Below are 23,770 nucleotides of genomic sequence, written 5' to 3'. Positions count from 1 at the left end.
GATAGTTCAGTTGTTGTAAACTGGACTATCAAATGTGTTTTCGTCGGAATATGAACACGAGACTCCGATTTGTATCCGGACGTGATTCCAACTCCAAGGTTAACGAGCAATTTTATTTGTTATAGGAAAATGCTATTTAAAACAAGATTGAACATTTCAAATGATATACCGGGTACGTATTTATTTTATGATTTGATAGAAAATTTGCATTAATATTTAAAACTGCTCCTGAGCGAGATATACGAAAATCGTATATAAATATAAAAACAAGACAAACACATTTTTGGGGAAAATATGCCGTTTTGTGACATATTTTAGTTGTACCTCTGTATTGTGGTAGCGCCATAAAAAAGAAATAAAAACGATTTAAGTTGCCATGGAAATCGCAGATGACTTTTTCTTTTTAGATTTTGCAATCTAATGGTTTAAGAGAATAGGGTTAAAAAAGTGCAGTCAGTGTTTTCTAAATGAAGGTAAATAAAAGTAGATAAAAAAAATCGCTAATTTTTAAAATACAGCGCACTAAATTTCTTGTAAAAAGCGTCTATAATCGCTAACAAAATGTTCTATTATTCCAAAGGGGTAATTTGGCCAGAAGAAATTCTAATTTTGTTTTGGAATTTTACTTTGATTCACTATAATTGTCCTTTCACTTTTCAAATTGTAACCACCCAATATTAGCGCCCTGCAAGCCTAATGACTCTACAAGCGGTTATTAATTTGGTCTCATTATTAAGCCAAGCGGTCTAATTATTTTGCCTTTATTTGTTCTTGGAAAAACTCGTTTGGTATGCACACAATGATTTTTGGTTAGTTTATTAGATTATAGTAAATAACTGGAGGTCTATCTCCCTCAGGGAAGGGATGCCTTCGTGGCGGACTTTCCAAAGGGAAATGGCTCGTATACACGTTACGCAAGGTGAGAACGCCCATGTTCGCGGGACTCAAACCTGAGATCGAACTACCAGTGTTCAGCGTCTTCACCGCTCCGCCGCTAGTTGGCCGTATAACACCCAAGGATCCAGAACTGAATAATGAAGTATACCGAGGTACTACTGTATGAAGATAATGTGACCAGCTTGTGTTTCTCGCATTGTGAAAATTCAACGATTGCTAAAGTAATCAAATTTTGAATATAGTCGTCCGGCTCGGCTGTGGAACTTGAGATTTACTGTCTATTTCATATTTTGTAAAGCTTTAACGAATTTTTAAGCTCAAGGATTCAAAAGCGGGTGAGACTGTCTATCCGAAATTGTGAACATATGCTGTTTTTGAATGTTTTTTGAATGAATCCAAAGGGACGTTAGCCCAAAAGCTCTGAAATGCTTATGTTTGCGTAAATTAAAAACACGCCTAAAAATTCACTAAAAAATTTATTTTTTCATTCACATGCATACAAATTTCATTCACACATGCATACAAATTTCGAGAACATTTGAGTTAAATATATTTAGAAACAGCACATCTTTAGAATTTTCGATACACAGTCTCATGTGTTGAAAATAAAAATAATTTTCCCCCCTACAGTGTTGCCACTGTTAGCTTTGAAGTCGTAGAGTTTTTTGATAAAAAAATCGATAAAAGTTTAAAAATGTGATAAAGATAATAAAAGAAAGCCGAAATTCAAAGATTCGGGCTTCCAGATGCCCATATTTTGGTAAAGGACTAAGTTATTCAAAATTTGATGGCTCTAGGTTACGCTGATCTTTAATACTACAAGAAAATACATAACTTCATTTTTTATTATTAATTTCTTTAGATAGAATACAGTGCGATAGTATTCGGTGATACAATTCGAAAAGTGATAGAGCCGTTTGTAGTGATTCCACGTAAAATACCACTTCGAGACTTAATAGCCTTTCTGCGCTAACTTCCTTTTGGGTTAATCATAAATTAAAATTTTATATTTCTATTCCATTTCAATTTTTGCTTTATTTTGCCGGAACGTAGGAAAAACTACTGTCATAAACTATCAGAATGAAGCAATTTCTACGGGAAATTCAAAGGTAGAAAATCAGCATTGATAATGAAAAGTAACAGCTGATAATAAAAAAAATCTTTAAAATTCCAAAGATTTTTTATTCGCATAATTTAGGTCTATATGCTTAATTTAAACATTCAGAATTTAAAATATATAAGTATTGTTAAATCATCCATTCAAACCAAATTACTGAATCCCAAATACATATTAAATATTTGCCTACGAATCTTCTCTTTCACATTGAGTCCGATCGAAGTAAAGAAAACAATATGAACAAAATTTTCGCTTTCTAATTTGAAAGGTTTTCTTTTTTTGAATCCTGACTCAATTAAAAAAAATTAACTTAGCTCCCAAATTAATTTAATTGAAAATTTATATGAATTATTTAGAAATTTAGATGAATTTACTATATTCTGTTAAATATAATATAGATTAATAGTCCTTTCTCTGTCTTATTAAAATTCTGTCCGGGTAACTGAGATTTTTGCTTACCGTACATGCTTTGTTTCTTTAATGGGAAGTCTACTCTTGATTGAGGAATCATGACCTGTATATCATGACCATGAATTTGTGGAATACTACCTATTCTACTTATTCATAGTATCGTAACATGGAATATTGTCATGTATACTTACTAAGAATTTATCCACGGAGCTTAAAGAAAATCCATCTTCAAGGCGAATTTCCCCAGAATAAATCCATTTTTCGTCTGAGTTTATAGGGCAATATATTCTGAGTTGTATATATACATTTAGTTGAAAAACCTTGCAGGTTTAGACTTAATTCGACGCGAAAAAACTCTCGATAAATATTTTAGAATTTAAGAAAAAATTCCGGTGATTTTATAAAACGTGATGGGTTGCCATCACACATATTTGTTTGCACTTTTAGAAAAGGCAGAAAATTCATCAAGAGGGAACAAAGCCACATAAACATATGGAAATAGGAAAGCAATTCCGCTGACGGGAACGGTCAACTACAGAACTAAGCTGTACGGCGTGTCCATGCATGTATATATATACAGGGTGATCAGCGAGTAAGCCCTGATTTCAAAATTAAATATCTCTACAACAAAGATCGATAGAATTACGCAGTAAACTGTACGTTTATTAGCAAAACTGTAAAAATGGTGTACAAAAGTTTAGAAAATTTACTTACGAAAATTGCTAACAGATGGCGCTCTGCGCTGAAAACTCTTTCTCTGAAAGAAGTCTAAAAATAAATAAATAAATAAAATAAAGGGAAGCAGCTTTTGCAATCAAAATACAATTTTTTCAAAATGTTCACCATTCGAAACAATGAGGTGGCATAAATGAATAAGGAAATTTGACATCACGTCTTGCAATGTCTCAACGAAAATGGAATCACATGCAATGGCAAAAACGATTCAAGCTCATCTAGAGTAGCGGGATTGTTTCGATAGACAGTGTCTTTCAATGCGCCCCACAGAAAGAAGTCACAAGCACTCAGATCGGGAGAATATGGAGGCCAAGCTATTCCCGAGTCAGTAAATTGCGGATAATCTAACGCAATTACTCTATTCCCAAAGTAGTATTCATGAAGAAATCTGTTCGATGTAGTCGAGCCCCATCTTGCATGAACCAGTCGATACCTGGTCGATCCTCCAACGCTAGCTGAGTGCTGACAAGTTGTTCCAAAATTGTAACGTAATGTTCAGTAGTTATTGTTTCTCGTACGAAAAAGGGCCCGATAATGCCTCTGGCGCATACCGCAGCCCATGCAGTAACTTTAGGCGAATGCAGTGCTTTCTCTTCACACAAATGAGGATTTTCGAACCCCTAAATCTCCAGTTTTGTTTACTAACGATTCCATTCAAATGTAAATGTGCCTCATCTGTGAACCAGATGCAGCTCACATTAAATTTGTCGTTGTCGATCCTTGTTAGAATCTGATTCGCAAAGTCAACCCTTTGTTGCACAGCTTTCATGGGTATGGCCTGATGACTCTGGATTTTGTATGGAAAGAGCCATAGGCTATTTTTTAATATTTTTTGCGTGTACTTATTTTTTGTGCTTAAAACCTGTCTCTGATGCAATCCATCGGATGCTTTTCTTCCGATTTTTCCAGAAACTCTGCCTGCATTTTCAGGAGTGACTACAGTTTTCCTAGGCTTAACATTTCCCTTTCGATCATCAGCCACGATGCCAGTCCATTCGAATTTTGCGAAGAGCATGCGAATGGTTTTCGAATCGGGTCCAACTGGAACAGTGAATTGGTTTTGAAAACTGCGACGTGTTGCTGTAGGACTGTGATCTAACAGGTGAAATTCCAGAACCAAAAAAACACGTTGTTCAATGGAATACTTTATTTCACTTTCTACGCTAGCCTCTTTTCACTAGCCAACAGTCGTACTGATCACTTTCGATCTCGAAGCACATTTTAAAGGCTATTGATAGGTCATTGCAATTAGAGCGTCATCTGTTAACGATTTTCGTAACTAAATTTTCTAAACTTTTGTACACCATTTTTACAGTTTTGCTAATAAACGTACAGTTTACCGCATAATTCTATCGATCTTTGTTGTAGAGATATTTAATTTTGAAATCAGGGCTTATTTGCTGACCACTCTGTATATACAATCCAAATGCATGGTTAGCTCTTCCTTAACGTTTGCCGCAAAAACCCTTCCTTCACCCATTACTTTGCATAAGGTATCACGTTAACAGCGCCTCCTTCTAAGAATTTTTCTATAATCACCACTTTGCCTCAAAGAGTCAACGCAGTGTTGTTTGTTTAAAAGAAGAAGGTTTTTGAAAAACATTTCCTCTTAAGTTTGACAGCGTCTTCAAAGTTTTATGCTGGCGAAAAAATGAAAAAACTGGCGGTCAGCAGGTTAGCAGTTAATTATGTTAGATTGTATTTAATTTCAAAATCCATTAATTCTTCGAATAATAGTTTGTTTCAATATATTCGGTTTCAAACTGAAAATACGTACATTGATTGAATAAGTTTGGTCAGGTTTGCATTTATCAAAAAATATAAACTTGCTTCTCTTTCGTTAAATATTAATAATATAAATAAACATCTTATACATACATATATATATATATATATATATATATATAAATTTAAAATCAGAAGAAAACAGAATATAGTATCCTAGGAAACGAATTTAAAAGGATAAATTATAGAATGAAGTAAAATGTAAATTGAAATGTTAAATATGTTGAAATTTTTTAGAACAATTTTAAACTAAAAACTATGAAAATGCAAATTAATTATTCATTTTAATGTTTCAAATGGACTCGTAAAGGGCTAATAATTTAAAGCATTAAAATTTAAAAAAAAAATCTGAAATCTTTCAGATTTTAAATTACGTACAAAGGGGCGTTTTTTAACATTTTGTGTGTTACCTTTCTTTATTAAATATCATGTTCCTCGCACTTAAACTATAAGATCCAGTGCAACAGCAATATCGCAAAATAGTTTTAAAACGAGCATATCTTTAGAATTTCCGATACAGAGACTCACGCGCTGGAGATAAAAATGTTTTTTCTGCACAACGTTGCCATTGCTCGCTTTGAAATCCTTGAGTTTGTTAATCAAAAATTCGTCAAAGTTTTAAAAAATAGGAAATCGATCATAAAACAAATTTCAAATTTCAAATTTGGTCTTCCACATGCTCATATTCGTTGGAGGATTACGTTATTCAAAATTCGATGACTTTATGTACCGCTGTTTTATCGCAATACGAGAAATATACATACATTTATGCAGATTTTTCATTATTTAATTTCTTCAAATATAATGCATGACTCTAACATTTGGTGGCAACACTTTGAAAAGTGAACCGACTTTTATGAGTCCGACGCAAAATGCCAAAACGAAACTAATAGTCCTTCGGGATTCAAATCCCTTTGGACTAAAAACGAGTAAAGACTCGTTTCGATTCGTACCTTTGACATTTGGAGCTCCAAAATTTAAAAAAAAAAAAAAAAAAAAAAAAAAAAAATCTGAAATGTTTTAGATTTTAAATTACGTCTAAAGGGGCGTTCTTTAACATTTTATGTGTTACCTTTCTTTATTAAATATCATGTTCCTCGCACTTAAACCATAAGATCCAGTGCAACAGCAATATCGCAAAATAGTTTTAAAACGAGCATATCTTTAGAATTTCCGATACAGAGACTCACGCGCTGGAGATAAAAATGTTTTTTCTGCACAACGTTGCCACTGCTCGCTTTGAAATCCTTGAGTTTCCTAGGAAGATTCGTCAAAGTTTTAAAAAATTGGAAATCGATCATAATACAAATTTCAAATTTGGTCTTCCATATGCTCATATTCGTTGGAGGATTACGTTATTCAAAATTCGATGACTCTATGTACCGTTATTTTATGGCAATGTGAGAAATATACATACATTTACGCAGATATTCATTATTTAATTTCTTCAAATATAATGCAGGATTCTAACATTTCATGGCAACAGTTTAAAAAGTGAAGCGACATTTATCCGTCCGACGCAAAATGCCAAAACTAAACTAATAATCCTTCGGGATTCAAATCCCTTTGGACTAAAAAAAAAAAAAAATCTGAAATGTTTCAGATTTTAAATTACGTCCAAAGGGGCGTTTTTTAACATTTTGTATGTTACTTTCTTTATTAAATATCATGTTCCTCGCACTTAAACCATAAGATCCAGTGCAACAGCAATATCGCAAAATAGTTTTAAAACGAGCATATCTTTAGAATTTCCGATACAGAGACTCACGCGCTGGAGATAAAAATGGTTTTCTGCACAACGTTGCCATTGCGCGCTTTGAAATCCTTGAGTTTGTTAATCAAAAATTCGTCAAAGTTTTAAAAAGTAGGAAATCGATCATAAAACAAATTTCAAATTTGGTCTTCCACATGCTCATATTCGTTGGAGGATTACGTTATTCAAAATTCGATGACTCTATGTACCGTTATTTTATGACAATGTGAGAAATATACATACATTTACGCAGATATTCATTATTTAATTTCTTCAAATATAATGCAGGACTCTAACATTTCATGGCAACAGTTTAAAAAGTGAAGCGACATTTATCCGTCCGACGCAAAATGCCAAAATTAAACTAATAATCCTTCGGGATTCAAATCCATTTGGACTAAAAAAAAAAAAAATCTGAAATGTTTCAGATTTTAAATTATGTCCAAAAAGGCGTTTTTTAACATTTTGTATATTACCTTTCTTTATTAAATATCATGTTCCTCGCACTTAAACCATAAGATCCAGTGCAACAGCAAAATCGCAAAATAGTTTTAAAACGAGCATATCTTTAGAATTTCCGATACAGAGACTCACGCGCTGGAGATAAAAATGTTTTTTCTGCACAACGTTGCCACTGCTCGCTTTGAAATCCTTGAGTTTGTTAATCAAAGATTCGTCAAAGTTTTAAAAATTAGGAAATCGATCATAAAACAAATTTCAAATTTGGTCTTCCACATGCTCATATTCGTTGGAGGATTACGTTATTCAAAATTCGATGACTCTATGTACCGTTATTTTATGGCAATGTGAGAAATATACATACATTTACGCAGATATTCATTATTTAATTTCTTCAAATATAATGCAGGATTCTAACATTTCATGGCAACAGTTTAAAAAGTGAAGCGACATTTATCCGTCCGACGCAAAATGCCAAAACTAAACTAATAATCCTTCGGGATTCAAATCCCTTTGGACTAAAAAAAAAAAAAAATCTGAAATGTTTCAGATTTTAAATTACGTCCAAAGGGGCGTTTTTTAACATTTTGTATGTTACTTTCTTTATTAAATATCATGTTCCTCGCACTTAAACCATAAGATCCAGTGCAACAGCAATATCGCAAAATAGTTTTAAAACGAGCATATCTTTAGAATTTCCGATACAGAGACTCACGCGCTGGAGATAAAAATGGTTTTCTGCACAACGTTGCCATTGCGCGCTTTGAAATCCTTGAGTTTGTTAATCAAAAATTCGTCAAAGTTTTAAAAAGTAGGAAATCGATCATAAAACAAATTTCAAATTTGGTCTTCCACATGCTCATATTCGTTGGAGGATTACGTTATTCAAAATTCGATGACTCTATGTACCGTTATTTTATGACAATGTGAGAAATATACATACATTTACGCAGATATTCATTATTTAATTTCTTCAAATATAATGCAGGACTCTAACATTTCATGGCAACAGTTTAAAAAGTGAAGCGACATTTATCCGTCCGACGCAAAATGCCAAAATTAAACTAATAATCCTTCGGGATTCAAATCCATTTGGACTAAAAAAAAAAAAAAATCTGAAATGTTTCAGATTTTAAATTATGTCCAAAAAGGCGTTTTTTAACATTTTGTATATTACCTTTCTTTATTAAATATCATGTTCCTCGCACTTAAACCATAAGATCCAGTGCAACAGCAAAATCGCAAAATAGTTTTAAAACGAGCATATCTTTAGAATTTCCGATACAGAGACTCACGCGCTGGAGATAAAAATGTTTTTTCTGCACAACGTTGCCACTGCTCGCTTTGAAATCCTTGAGTTTGTTAATCAAAGATTCGTCAAAGTTTTAAAAAATTGGAAATCGATCATAAAACAAATTTCAAATTTGGTCTTCCACATGCTCATATTCGTTATAGGATTACGTCATTCAAAACTCGAAGACTCTATGTACCGTTATTTTATGACAATGTGAGAAATATACATACATTTACGCAGATATTCATTATTTAATTTCTTCAAATATAATGCAGGACTCTAACAATTTATGGCAACAGTTTGAAAAGTGAACCGACATTTATCCGTCCGACGCAAAATGCCAAAACGAAACTAATAGTCCTTCGGGATTCAAATCTCTTTGGACTAAAAAAAAAAAAAAAAAAAATCTGAAATGTTTCAGATTTTAAATTACGTCCAAAGGGGCGTTTTTTAACATTTTGTATGTTACTTTATTTATTAAATATCATGTTCCTCGCACTTAAACCATAAGATCCAGTGCAACAGCAAAATCGCAAAATAGTTTTAAAACGAGCATATCTTTAGAATTTCCGATACAGAGACTCACGCGCTGGAGATAAAAATGTTTTTTCTGCACAACGTTGCCACTGCTCGCTTTGAAATCCTTGAGTTTGTTAATCAAAGATTCGTCAAAGTTTTAAAAAATAGGAAATCGATCATAAAACAAATTTCAAATTTGGTCTTCCACATGCTCATATTCGTTGGAGGATTACGTTATTCAAAATTCGATGACTCTATGTACCGTTATTTTATGGCAATGTGAGAAATATACATACATTTACGCAGATATTCATTATTTAATTTCTTCAAATATAATGCAGGATTCTAACATTTCATGGCAACAGTTTAAAAAGTGAAGCGACATTTATCCGTCCGACGCAAAATGCCAAAACTAAACTAATAATCCTTCGGGATTCAAATCCCTTTGGACTAAAAAAAAAAAAAAATCTGAAATGTTTCAGATTTTAAATTACGTCCAAAGGGGCGTTTTTAACATTTTGTATGTTACTTTCTTTATTAAATATCATGTTCCTCGCACTTAAACCATAAGATCCAGTGCAACAGCAATATCGCAAAATAGTTTTAAAACGAGCATATCTTTAGAATTTCCGATACAGAGACTCACGCGCTGGAGATAAAAATGGTTTTCTGCACAACGTTGCCATTGCGCGCTTTGAAATCCTTGAGTTTGTTAATCAAAAATTCGTCAAAGTTTTAAAAAGTAGGAAATCGATCATAAAACAAATTTCAAATTTGGTCTTCCACATGCTCATATTCGTTGGAGGATTACGTTATTCAAAATTCGATGACTCTATGTACCGTTATTTTATGACAATGTGAGAAATATACATACATTTACGCAGATATTCATTATTTAATTTCTTCAAATATAATGCAGGACTCTAACATTTCATGGCAACAGTTTAAAAAGTGAAGCGACATTTATCCGTCCGACGCAAAATGCCAAAATTAAACTAATAATCCTTCGGGATTCAAATCCATTTGGACTAAAAAAAAAAAAAAATCTGAAATGTTTCAGATTTTAAATTATGTCCAAAAAGGCGTTTTTTAACATTTTGTATATTACCTTTCTTTATTAAATATCATGTTCCTCGCACTTAAACCATAAGATCCAGTGCAACAGCAAAATCGCAAAATAGTTTTAAAACGAGCATATCTTTAGAATTTCCGATACAGAGACTCACGCGCTGGAGATAAAAATGTTTTTTCTGCACAACGTTGCCACTGCTCGCTTTGAAATCCTTGAGTTTGTTAATCAAAGATTCGTCAAAGTTTTAAAAAATTGGAAATCGATCATAAAACAAATTTCAAATTTGGTCTTCCACATGCTCATATTCGTTGGAGGATTACGTCATTCAAAACTCGAAGACTCTATGTACCGTTATTTTATGACAATGTGAGAAATATACATACATTTACGCAGATATTCATTATTTAATTTCTTCAAATATAATGCAGGACTCTAACAATTTATGGCAACAGTTTGAAAAGTGAACCGACATTTATCCGTCCGACGCAAAATGCCAAAACGAAACTAATAGTCCTTCGGGATTCAAATCTCTTTGGACTAAAAAAAAAAAAAAAAAAAATCTGAAATGTTTCAGATTTTAAATTACGTCCAAAGGGGCGTTTTTTAACATTTTGTATGTTACTTTATTTATTAAATATCATGTTCCTCGCACTTAAACCATAAGATCCAGTGCAACAGCAAAATCGCAAAATAGTTTTAAAACGAGCATATCTTTAGAATTTCCGATACAGAGACTCACGCGCTGGAGATAAAAATGTTTTTTCTGCACAACGTTGCCACTGCTCGCTTTGAAATCCTTGAGTTTGTTAATCAAAGATTCGTCAAAGTTTTAAAAAATAGGAAATCGATCATAAAACAAATTTCAAATTTGGTCTTCCACATGCTCATATTCGTTGGAGGATTACGTTATTCAAAATTCGATGACTCTATGTACCGTTATTTTATGGCAATGTGAGAAATATACATACATTTACGCAGATATTCATTATTTAATTTCTTCAAATATAATGCAGGATTCTAACATTTCATGGCAACAGTTTAAAAAGTGAAGCGACATTTATCCGTCCGACGCAAAATGCCAAAACTAAACTAATAATCCTTCGGGATTCAAATCCCTTTGGACTAAAAAAAAAAAAAAATCTGAAATGTTTCAGATTTTAAATTACGTCCAAAGGGGCGTTTTTTAACATTTTGTATGTTACTTTCTTTATTAAATATCATGTTCCTCGCACTTAAACCATAAGATCCAGTGCAACAGCAATATCGCAAAATAGTTTTAAAACGAGCATATCTTTAGAATTTCCGATACAGAGACTCACGCGCTGGAGATAAAAATGGTTTTCTGCACAACGTTGCCATTGCGCGCTTTGAAATCCTTGAGTTTGTTAATCAAAAATTCGTCAAAGTTTTAAAAAGTAGGAAATCGATCATAAAACAAATTTCAAATTTGGTCTTCCACATGCTCATATTCGTTGGAGGATTACGTTATTCAAAATTCGATGACTCTATGTACCGTTATTTTATGACAATGTGAGAAATATACATACATTTACGCAGATATTCATTATTTAATTTCTTCAAATATAATGCAGGACTCTAACATTTCATGGCAACAGTTTAAAAAGTGAAGCGACATTTATCCGTCCGACGCAAAATGCCAAAATTAAACTAATAATCCTTCGGGATTCAAATCCATTTGGACTAAAAAAAAAAAAAAATCTGAAATGTTTCAGATTTTAAATTATGTCCAAAAAGGCGTTTTTTAACATTTTGTATATTACCTTTCTTTATTAAATATCATGTTCCTCGCACTTAAACCATAAGATCCAGTGCAACAGCAAAATCGCAAAATAGTTTTAAAACGAGCATATCTTTAGAATTTCCGATACAGAGACTCACGCGCTGGAGATAAAAATGTTTTTTCTGCACAACGTTGCCACTGCTCGCTTTGAAATCCTTGAGTTTGTTAATCAAAGATTCGTCAAAGTTTTAAAAAATTGGAAATCGATCATAAAACAAATTTCAAATTTGGTCTTCCACATGCTCATATTCGTTGGAGGATTACGTCATTCAAAACTCGAAGACTCTATGCACCGTTATTTTATGACAATGTGAGAAATATACATACATTTACGCAGATATTCATTATTTAATTTCTTCAAATATAATGCAGGACTCTAACAATTTATGGCAACAGTTTGAAAAGTGAACCGACATTTATCCGTCCGACGCAAAATGCCAAAACGAAACTAATAGTCCTTCGGGATTCAAATCTCTTTGGACTAAAAAAAAAAAAAAAAAATCTGAAATGTTTCAGATTTTAAATTACGTCCAAAGGGGCGTTTTTTAACATTTTGTATGTTACTTTCTTTATTAAATATCATGTTCCTCGCACTTAAAACATAAGATTCAGTGCAACAGCAATATCGCAAAATAGTTTTAAAACGAGCATATCTTTAGAATTTCCGATACAGAGACTCACGCGCTGGAGATAAAAATGTTTTTTCTGCACAACGTTGCCATTGCTCGCTTTGAAATCCTTGAGTTTGTTAATCAAAAATTCGTCAAAGTTTTAAAAAATAGGAAATCGATTATAAAACAAATTTCAAATTTCAAATTTGGTTTTCCACATGCCTATATTCGTTGGAGGATTACGTTATTCAAAATTCGATGACTCTATGTACCGTTGTTTTACCACAATACGAGAAATATACATACATTTATGCAGATTTTTCATTATTTAATTTCTTCAAATATAATGCAGGACTCTAACCTTTTGTGGCAACACTTTTAAAAGTGAACCGACATTTATGAGTCCGACGCAAAATGCCAAAACGAAACTAATAGTCCTTCGGGATTCAAATCCCTTTGGACAAAAACGAGTAAAGACTCGTTTCGATTCGTACCTTTGACATTTGGAGCTCCAAAATTAAAAAAAAAGAAAAAAAAAAAAAAAAAAAAAAAAAAAAAAATCTGAAATGTTTCAGATTTTAAATTACTTCCAAAAGGGCCTTTTTTAACATTTTGTATGTTACTTTCTTTATTAAATATCATGTTCCTCGCACTTAAAACATAAGATTCAGTGCAACAGCAATATCGCAAAATAGTTTTAAAACGAGCATATCTTTAGAATTTCCGATACAGAGACTCACGCGCTGGAGATAAAAATGTTTTTTCTGCACAACGTTGCCATTGCTCGCTTTGAAATCCTTGAGCTTGTTAATCAAAAATTCGTTAAAATTTTAAAAAGTAGGAAATCGATCATAAAACAAATTTCAAATTTGGTCTTCCACATGCTCATATTCGTTGGAAGTTTACGTTATTCAAAATTCGATGACTCTATGTACCGTTATTTTATGACAATGTGAGAAATATACATACATTTACGCAGATATTCATTATTTAATTTCTTCAAATATAATGCAGGACTCTAACATTTCATGGCAACAGTTTAAAAAGTGAAGCGACATTTATCCGTTAGACGCAAAATGCCAAAACTAAACTAATAATCCTTCAGGATTCAAATCCCTTTGGACTAAAAAAAAAAAAAAATCTGAAATGTTTCAGATTTTAAATTATGTCCAAAGGGGCGTTTTTTAACATTTTGTATATTACCTTTCTTTATTAAATATCATGTTCCTCGCACTTAAACCATACGATCCAGTGCAACAGCAATATCGCAAAATAGTTTTAAAACGAGCATATCTTTAGAATTTCCGATACAGAGACTCACGCGCTGGAGATAAAAATGTTTTTTCTGCACAACGTTGCCACTGCTCGCTTTGAAATCCTTGAGTTTGTTAATCAAAGATTCGTCAAAGTTTTAAAAAATTGGAAATCGATCATAAAACAAATTTCAAATTTGGTCTTCCACATGCTCATATTCGTTGGAGGATTACGTTATTCAAAATTCGATGACTCTATGTACCGTTATTTTATGACAATGTGAGAAATATACATACATTTACGCAGATATTCATTATTTAATTTCTTCAAATATAATGCAGGACTCTAACAATTTATGGCAACAGTTTGAAAAGTGAACCGACATTTATCCGTCCGACGCAAAATGCCAAAACGAAACTAATAGTCCTTCGGGATTCAAATCTCTTTGGACTAAAAAAAAAAAAAAAAAAAAAAAATCTGAAATGTTTCAGATTTTAAATTACGTCCAAAGGGGCGTTTTTTAACATTTTGTATGTTACTTTCTTTATTAAATATCATGTTCCTCGCACTTAAAACATAAGATTCAGTGCAACAGCAATATCGCAAAATAGTTTTAAAACGAGCATATCTTTAGAATTTCCGATACAGAGACTCACGCGCTGGAGATAAAAATGTTTTTTCTGCACAACGTTGCCATTGCTCGCTTTGAAATCCTTGAGTTTGTTAATCAAAAATTCGTCAAAGTTTTAAAAAGTAGGAAATCGATCATAAAACAAATTTCAAATTTGGTCTTCCACATGCTCATATTCGTTGGAGGATTACGTTATTCAAAATTCGATGACTCTATGTACCGTTATTTTATGACAATGTGAGAAATATACATACATTTACGCAGATATTCATTATTTAATTTCTTCAAATATAATGCAGGATTCTAACATTTCATGGCAACAGTTTAAAAAGTGAAGCGACATTTATCCGTCCGACGCAAAATGCCAAAACTAAACTAATAATCCTTCAGGATTCAAATCCCTTTGGACTAAAAAAAAAAAAAATCTGAAATGTTTCAGATTTTAAATTATGTCCAAAGGGGCGTTTTTTAACATTTTGTATATTACCTTTCTTTATTAAATATCATGTTCCTCGCACTTAAACCATACGATCCAGTGCAACAGCAATATCGCAAAATAGTTTTAAAACGAGCATATCTTTAGAATTTCCGATACAGAGACTCACGCGCTGGAGATAAAAATGTTTTTTCTGCACAACGTTGCCACTGCTCGCTTTGAAATCCTTGAGTTTGTTAATCAAAGATTCGTCAAAGTTTTAAAAAATTGGAAATCGATCATAAAACAAATTTCAAATTTGGTCTTCCACATGCTCATATTCGTTGGAGGATTACGTTATTCAAAATTCGATGACTCTATGTACCGTTATTTTATGACAATGTGAGAAATATACATACATTTACGCAGATATTCATTATTTAATTTCTTCAAATATAATGCAGGACTCTAACAATTTATGGCAACAGTTTGAAAAGTGAACCGACATTTATCCGTCCGACGCAAAATGCCAAAACGAAACTAATAGTCCTTCGGGATTCAAATCTCTTTGGACTAAAAAAAAAAAAAAAAAAAAATCTGAAATGTTTCAGATTTTAAATTACGTCCAAAGGGGCGTTTTTTAACATTTTGTATGTTACTTTCTTTATTAAATATCATGTTCCTCGCACTTAAAACATAAGATTCAGTGCAACAGCAATATCGCAAAATAGTTTTAAAACGAGCATATCTTTAGAATTTCCGATACAGAGACTTACGCGCTGGAGATAAAAATGTTTTTTCTGCACAACGTTGCCATTGCTCGCTTTGAAATCCTTGAGTTTGTTAATCAAAAATTCGTCAAAGTTTTAAAAAGTAGGAAATCGATCATAAAACAAATTTCAAATTTGGTCTTCCACATGCTCATATTCGTTGGAGGATTACGTTATTCAAAATTCGATGACTCTATGTACCGTTATTTTATGACAATGTGAGAAATATACATACATTTACGCAGGTATTCATTATTTAATTTCTTCAAATATAATGCAGGATTCTAACATTTCATGGCAACAGTTTAAAAAGTGAAGCGACATTTATCCGTCCGACGCAAAATGCCAAAACTAAACTAATAATCCTTCGGGATTCAAATCCCTTTGGACTAAAAAAAAAAAAATCTGAAATGTTTCAGATTTTAAATTACGTCCAAAGGGGCGTTTTTTAACATTTTGTATGTTACTTTCTTTATTAAATATCATGTTCCTCGCACTTAAAACATAAGATTCAGTGCAACAGCAATATCGCAAAATAGTTTTAAAACGAGCATATCTTTAGAATTTCCGATACAGAGACTCACGCGCTGGAGATAAAAATGTTTTTCTGCACAACGTTGCCATTGCTCGCTTTGAAATCCTTGAGTTTGTTAATCAAAAATTCGTCAAAGTTTTAAAAAATAGGAAATCGATCATAAAACAAATTTCAAATTTCAAATTTGGTCTTCCACATGCTCATATTCGTTGGAGGATTACGTTATTCAAAATTCGATGACTCTATGTACCGTTGTTTTATCACAATACGAGAAATATACATACATTTATGCAGATTTTTCATTATTTAATTTCTTCAAATATAATGCAGGACTCTAACAATTTATGGCAACAGTTTGAAAAGTGAACCGACATTTATCCGTCCGACGCAAAATGCCAAATCGAAATTAATAGTCCTACGGGATTCAAATCCATTTGGACTATAAAAAAAAAAAAAAAAAAAAAAAAAAAAAAAAAAAAAAAATCTGAAATCTTTCAGATTTTAAATTACGTACAAAGGGGCGTTTTTTAACATTTTGTGTGTTACCTTTCTTTATTAAATATCATGTTCCTCGCACTTAAACCATAAGATCCAGTGCAACAGCAATATCGCAAAATAGTTTTAAAACGAGCATATCTTTAGAATTTCCGATACAGAGACTCACGCGCTGGAGATAAAAATGTTTTTTCTGCACAACGTTGCCATTGCTCGCTTTGAAATCCTTGAGTTTGTTAATCAAAAATTCGTCAAAGTTTTAAAAAGTAGGAAATCGATCATAAAACAAATTTCAAATTTGGTCTTCCACATGCTCATATTCGTTGGAGGATTACGTTATTCAAAATTCGATGACTCTATGTACCGTTATTTTATGACAATGTGAAAAATATACATACATTTACGCAGATATTCATTATTTAATTTCTTCAAATATAATGCAGGACTCTAACATTTCATGGCAACAGTTTAAAAAGTGAAGCGACATTTATCCGTCCGACGCAAAATGCCAAAATTAAACTAATAATCCTTCGGGATTCAAATCCCTTTGGACTAAAAAAAAAAAAAATCTGAAATGTTTCAGATTTTAAATTATGTCCAAAGGGGCGTTTTTTAACATTTTGTATATTACCTTTCTTTATTAAATATCATGTTCCTCGCACTTAAACCATAAGATCCAGTGCAACAGCAATATCGCAAAATAGTTTTAAAACGAGCATATCTTTAGAATTTCCGATACAGAGACTCACGCGCTGGAGATAAAAATGTTTTTTCTGCACAACGTTGCCACTGCTCGCTTTGAAATCCTTGAGTTTGTTAATCAAAGATTCGTCAAAGTTTTAAAAAATTGGAAATCGATCATAAAACAAATTTCAAGTTTGGTCTTCCACATGCTCATATTCGTTGGAGAATTACGTCATTCAAAACTCGAAGACTCTATGTACCGTTATTTTATGACAATGTGAGAAATATACATACATTTACGCAGATATTCATTATTTAATTTCTTCAAATATAATGCAGGACTCTAACAATTTATGGCAACAGTTTGAAAAGTGAACCGACATTTATCCGTCCGACGCAAAATGCCAAAACGAAACTAATAGTCCTTCGGGATTCAAATCTCTTTGGACTAAAAAAAAAAAAAAAAAAAAATCTGAAATGTTTCAGATTTTAAATTACGTCCAAAGGGGCGTTTTTTAACATTTTGTATGTTACTTTCTTTATTAAATATCATGTTCCTCGCACTTAAAACATAAGATTCATTGCAACAGCAATATCGCAAAATAGTTTTAAAACGAGCATATCTTTAGAATTTCCGATACAGAGACTCACGCGCTGGAGATAAAAATGTTTTTTCTGCACAACGTTGCCATTGCTCGCTTTGAAATCCTTGAGTTTGTTAATCAAAAATTCGTCAAAGTTTTAAAAAATAGGAAATCGATTATAAAACAAATTTCAAATTTCAAATTTGGTTTTCCACATGCCTATATTCGTTGGAGGATTACGTTATTCAAAATTCGATGACTCTATGTACCGTTGTTTTACCACAATACGAGAAATATACATACATTTATGCAGATTTTTCATTATCTAATTTCTTCAAATATAATGCAGGATTCTAACATTTCATGGCAACAGTTTAAAAAGTGAAGCGACATTTATCCGTCCGACGCAAAATGCCAAAACTAAACTAATAATCCTTCGGGATTCAAATCCCTTTGGACTAAAAAAAAAAAAAAATCTGAAATGTTTCAGATTTTAAATTACGTCCAAAGGGGCGTTTTTTAACATTTTGTATGTTACTTTCTTTATTAAATATCATGTTCCTCGCACTTAAACCATACGATCCAGTGCAACAGCAATATCGCAAAATAGTTTTAAAACGAGCATATCTTTAGAATTTCCGATACAGAGACTCACGCGCTGGAGATAAAAATGTTTTTTCTGCACAACGTTGCCACTGCTCGCTTTGAAATCCTTGAGTTTGTTAATCAAAGATTCGTCAAAGTTTTAAAAAATTGGAAATCGATCATAAAACAAATTTCAAGTTTGGTCTTCCACATGCTCATATTCGTTGGAGAATTACGTCATTCAAAACTCGAAGACTCTATGTACCGTTATTTTATGACAATGTGAGAAATATACATACATTTACGCAGATATTCATTATTTAATTTCTTCAAATATAATGCAGGACTCTAACAATTTATGGCAACAGTTTGAAAAGTGAACCGACATTTATCCGTCCGACGCAAAATGCCAAAACGAAACTAATAGTCCTTCGGGATTCAAATCTCTTTGGACTAAAAAAAAAAAAAAAAAAAAAAAATCTGAAATGTTTCAGATTTTAAATTACGTCCAAAGGGGCGTTTTTTAACATTTTGTATGTTACTTTCTTTATTAAATATCATGTTCCTCGCACTTAAAACATAAGATTCATTGCAACAGCAATATCGCAAAATAGTTTTAAAACGAGCATATCTTTAGAATTTCCGATACAGAGACTCACGCGCTGGAGATAAAAATGTTTTTTCTGCACAACGTTGCCATTGCTCGCTTTGAAATCCTTGAGTTTGTTAATCAAAAATTCGTCAAAGTTTTAAAAAATAGGAAATCGATTATAAAACAAATTTCAAATTTCAAATTTGGTTTTCCACATGCCTATATTCGTTGGAGGATTACGTTATTCAAAATTCGATGACTCTATGTACCGTTGTTTTACCACAATACGAGAAATATACATACATTTATGCAGATTTTTCATTATCTAATTTCTTCAAATATAATGCAGGATTCTAACATTTCATGGCAATAGTTTAAAAAGTGAAGCGACATTTATCCGTCCGACGCAAAATGCCAAAACTAAACTAATAATCCTTCGGGATTCAAATCCCTTTGGACTAAAAAAAAAAAAAAAAATCTGAAATGTTTCAGATTTTAAATTACGTCCAAAGGGGCGTTTTTTAACATTTTGTATGTTACTTTCTTTATTAAATATCATGTTCCTCGCACTTAAAACATAAGATTCAGTGCAACAGCAATATCGCAAAATAGTTTTAAAACGAGCATATCTTTAGAATTTCCGATAGAGAGACTCACGCGCTGGAGATAAAAATGTTTTTCTGCACAACGTTGCCATTGCTCGCTTTGAAATCCTTGAGTTTGTTAATCAAAAATTCGTCAAAGTTTTAAAAAATAGGAAATCGATCATAAAACAAATTTCAAATTTCAAATTTGGTCTTCCACATGCTCATATTCGTTGGAGGATTACGTTATTCAAAATTCGATGACTCTATGTACCGTTGTTTTATCACAATACGAGAAATATACATACATTTATGCAGATTTTTCATTATTTAATTTCTTCAAATATAATGCAGGACTCTAACAATTTATGGCAACAGTTTGAAAAGTGAACCGACATTTATCCGTCCGACGCAAAATGCCAAATCGAAATTAATAGTCCTACGGGATTCAAATCCATTTGGACTATAAAAAAAAAAAAAAAAAAAAAAAAAAAAAAAAAAAAAAAAAAAAAAAAATCTGAAATCTTTCAGATTTTAAATTACGTACAAAGGGGCGTTTTTTAACATTTTGTGTGTTACCTTTCTTTATTAAATATCATGTTCCTCGCACTTAAACCATAAGATCCAGTGCAACAGCAATATCGCAAAATAGTTTTAAAACGAGCATATCTTTAGAATTTCCGATACAGAGACTCACGCGCTGGAGATAAAAATGTTTTTTCTGCACAACGTTGCCATTGCTCGCTTTGAAATCCTTGAGTTTGTTAATCAAAAATTCGTCAAAGTTTTAAAAAGTAGGAAATCGATCATAAAACAAATTTCAAATTTGGTCTTCCACATGCTCATATTCGTTGGAGGATTACGTTATTCAAAATTCGATGACTCTATGTACCGTTATTTTATGACAATGTGAAAAATATACATACATTTACGCAGATATTCATTATTTAATTTCTTCAAATATAATGCAGGACTCTAACATTTCATGGCAACAGTTTAAAAAGTGAAGCGACATTTATCCGTCCGACGCAAAATGCCAAAATTAAACTAATAATCCTTCGGGATTCAAATCCCTTTGGACTAAAAAAAAAAAAAATCTGAAATGTTTCAGATTTTAAATTATGTCCAAAGGGGCGTTTTTTAACATTTTGTATATTACCTTTCTTTATTAAATATCATGTTCCTCGCACTTAAACCATAAGATCCAGTGCAACAGCAATATCGCAAAATAGTTTTAAAACGAGCATATCTTTAGAATTTCCGATACAGAGACTCACGCGCTGGAGATAAAAATGTTTTTTCTGCACAACGTTGCCACTGCTCGCTTTGAAATCCTTGAGTTTGTTAATCAAAGATTCGTCAAAGTTTTAAAAAATTGGAAATCGATCATAAAACAAATTTCAAATTTGGTCTTCCACATGCTCATATTCGTTGGAGAATTACGTCATTCAAAACTCGAAGACTCTATGTACCGTTATTTTATGACAATGTGAGAAATATACATACATTTACGCAGATATTCATTATTTAATTTCTTCAAATATAATGCAGGACTCTAACAATTTATGGCAACAGTTTGAAAAGTGAACCGACATTTATCCGTCCGACGCAAAATGCCAAAACGAAACTAATAGTCCTTCGGGATTCAAATCTCTTTGGACTAAAAAAAAAAAAAAAAAAAATCTGAAATGTTTCAGATTTTAAATTACGTCCAAAGGGGCGTTTTTTAACATTTTGTATGTTACTTTCTTTATTAAATATCATGTTCCTCGCACTTAAAACATAAGATTCAGTGCAACAGCAATATCGCAAAATAGTTTTAAAACGAGCATATCTTTAGAATTTCCGATACAGAGACTCACGCGCTGGAGATAAAAATGTTTTTTCTGCACAACGTTGCCATTGCTCGCTTTGAAATCCTTGAGTTTGTTAATCAAAAATTCGTCAAAGTTTTAAAAAATAGGAAATCGATCATAAAACAAATTTCAAATTTCAAATTTGGTCTTCCACATGCTCATATTCGTTGGAGGATTACGTTATGAAAAATTCGATGACTCTATGTACCGTTGTTTTATCACAATACGAGAAATATACATACATTTATGCAGATTTTTCATTATTTAATTTCTTCAAATATAATGCAGGACTCTAACATTTTATGGCAACAGTTTGAAAAGTGAAGCGACATTTATCCGTCCGACGCAAAATGCCAAAACGAAACTAATAGTCCTTCGGGATTCAAATCTCTTTGGACTAAAAAAAAAAAAAAAAAAATCTGAAATGTTTCAGATTTTCAATTACGTCCAAAGGGGCGTTTTTTAACATTTTGTATGTTACTTTATTTATTAAATATCATGTTCCTCGCACTTAAAACATAAGATTCAGTGCAACAGCAATATCGCAAAATAGTTTTAAAACGAGCATATCTTTAGAATTTCCGATACAGAGACTCATGCGCTTGAGATAAAAATGTTTTTTCTGCACAACGTTGCCATTGCTCGCTTTGAAATCCTTGAGTTTGTTAATCAAAAATTCGTCAAAGTTTTAAAAAATAGGAAATCGATCATAAAACAAATTTCAAATTTGGTCTTCCACATGCTCATATTCGTTGGAGGATTACGTTATTCAAAATTCGATGACTCTATGTACCGTTATTTTATGGCAATGTGAGAAATATACATACATTTACGAAGATATTCATTATTTAATTTCTTCAAATATAATGCAGGATTCTAACATTTCATGGCAACAGTTTAAAAAGTGAAGCGACATTTATCCGTCCGACGCAAAATGCCAAAATTAAACTAATAATCCTTCGGGATTCAAATCCATTTGGACTAAAAAAAAAAAAAATCTGAAATGTTTCAGATTTTAAATTATGTCCAAAAAGGCGTTTTTTAACATTTTGTATATTACCTTTCTTTATTAAATATCATGTTCCTCGCACTTAAACGATAAGATCCAGTGCAACAGCAAAATCGCAAAATAGTTTTAAAACGAGCATATCTTTAGAATTTCCGATACAGAGACTCACGCGCTGGAGATAAAAATGTTTTTTCTGCACAACGTTGCCACTGCTCGCTTTGAAATCCTTGAGTTTGTTAATCAAAGATTCGTCAAAGTTTTAAAAAATTGGAAATCGATCATAAAACAAATTTCAAATTTGGTCTTCCACATGCTCATATTCGTTGGAGAATTACGTCATTCAAAACTCGAAGACTCTATGTACCGTTATTTTATGACAATGTGAGAAATATACATACATTTACGCAGATATTCATTATTTAATTTCTTCAAATATAATGCAGGACTCTAACAATTTATGGCAACAGTTTGAAAAGTGAACCGACATTTATCCGTCCGACGCAAAATGCCAAAACGAAACTAATAGTCCTTCGGGATTCAAATCTCTTTGGACTAAAAAAAAAAAAAAAAAAAATCTGAAATGTTTCAGATTTTAAATTACGTCCAAAGGGGCGTTTTTTAACATTTTGTATGTTACTTTCTTTATTAAATATCATGTTCCTCGCACTTAAAACATAAGATTCAGTGCAACAGCAATATCGCAAAATAGTTTTAAAACGAGCATATCTTTAGAATTTCCGATACAGAGACTCACGCGCTGGAGATAAAAATGTTTTTTCTGCACAACGTTGCCATTGCTCGCTTTGAAATCCTTGAGTTTGTTAATCAAAAATTCGTCAAAGTTTTAAAAAATAGGAAATCGATCATAAAACAAATTTCAAATTTCAAATTTGGTCTTCCACATGCTCATATTCGTTGGAGGATTACGTTATGAAAAATTCGATGACTCTATGTACCGTTGTTTTATCACAATACGAGAAATATACATACATTTATGCAGATTTTTCATTATTTAATTTCTTCAAATATAATGCAGGACTCTAACATTTTATGGCAACAGTTTGAAAAGTGAAGCGACATTTATCCGTCCGACGCAAAATGCCAAAACGAAACTAATAGTCCTTCGGGATTCAAATCTCTTTGGACTAAAAAAAAAAAAAAAAAAATCTGAAATGTTTCAGATTTTCAATTACGTCCAAAGGGGCGTTTTTTAACATTTTGTATGTTACTTTATTTATTAAATATCATGTTCCTCGCACTTAAAACATAAGATTCAGTGCAACAGCAATATCGCAAAATAGTTTTAAAACGAGCATATCTTT

This window comes from Stegodyphus dumicola, chromosome 11 (genome assembly GCF_044657685.1).
Source record: "Stegodyphus dumicola isolate Sdum_Otavi_A_Nest chromosome 11, ASM4465768v1".
NCBI classification, from domain to species: domain Eukaryota; kingdom Metazoa; phylum Arthropoda; class Arachnida; order Araneae; family Eresidae; genus Stegodyphus; species Stegodyphus dumicola.
The sequence above is the reverse complement of the archived record's forward strand: the minus strand, read 5'-3'. Positions refer to the sequence as shown.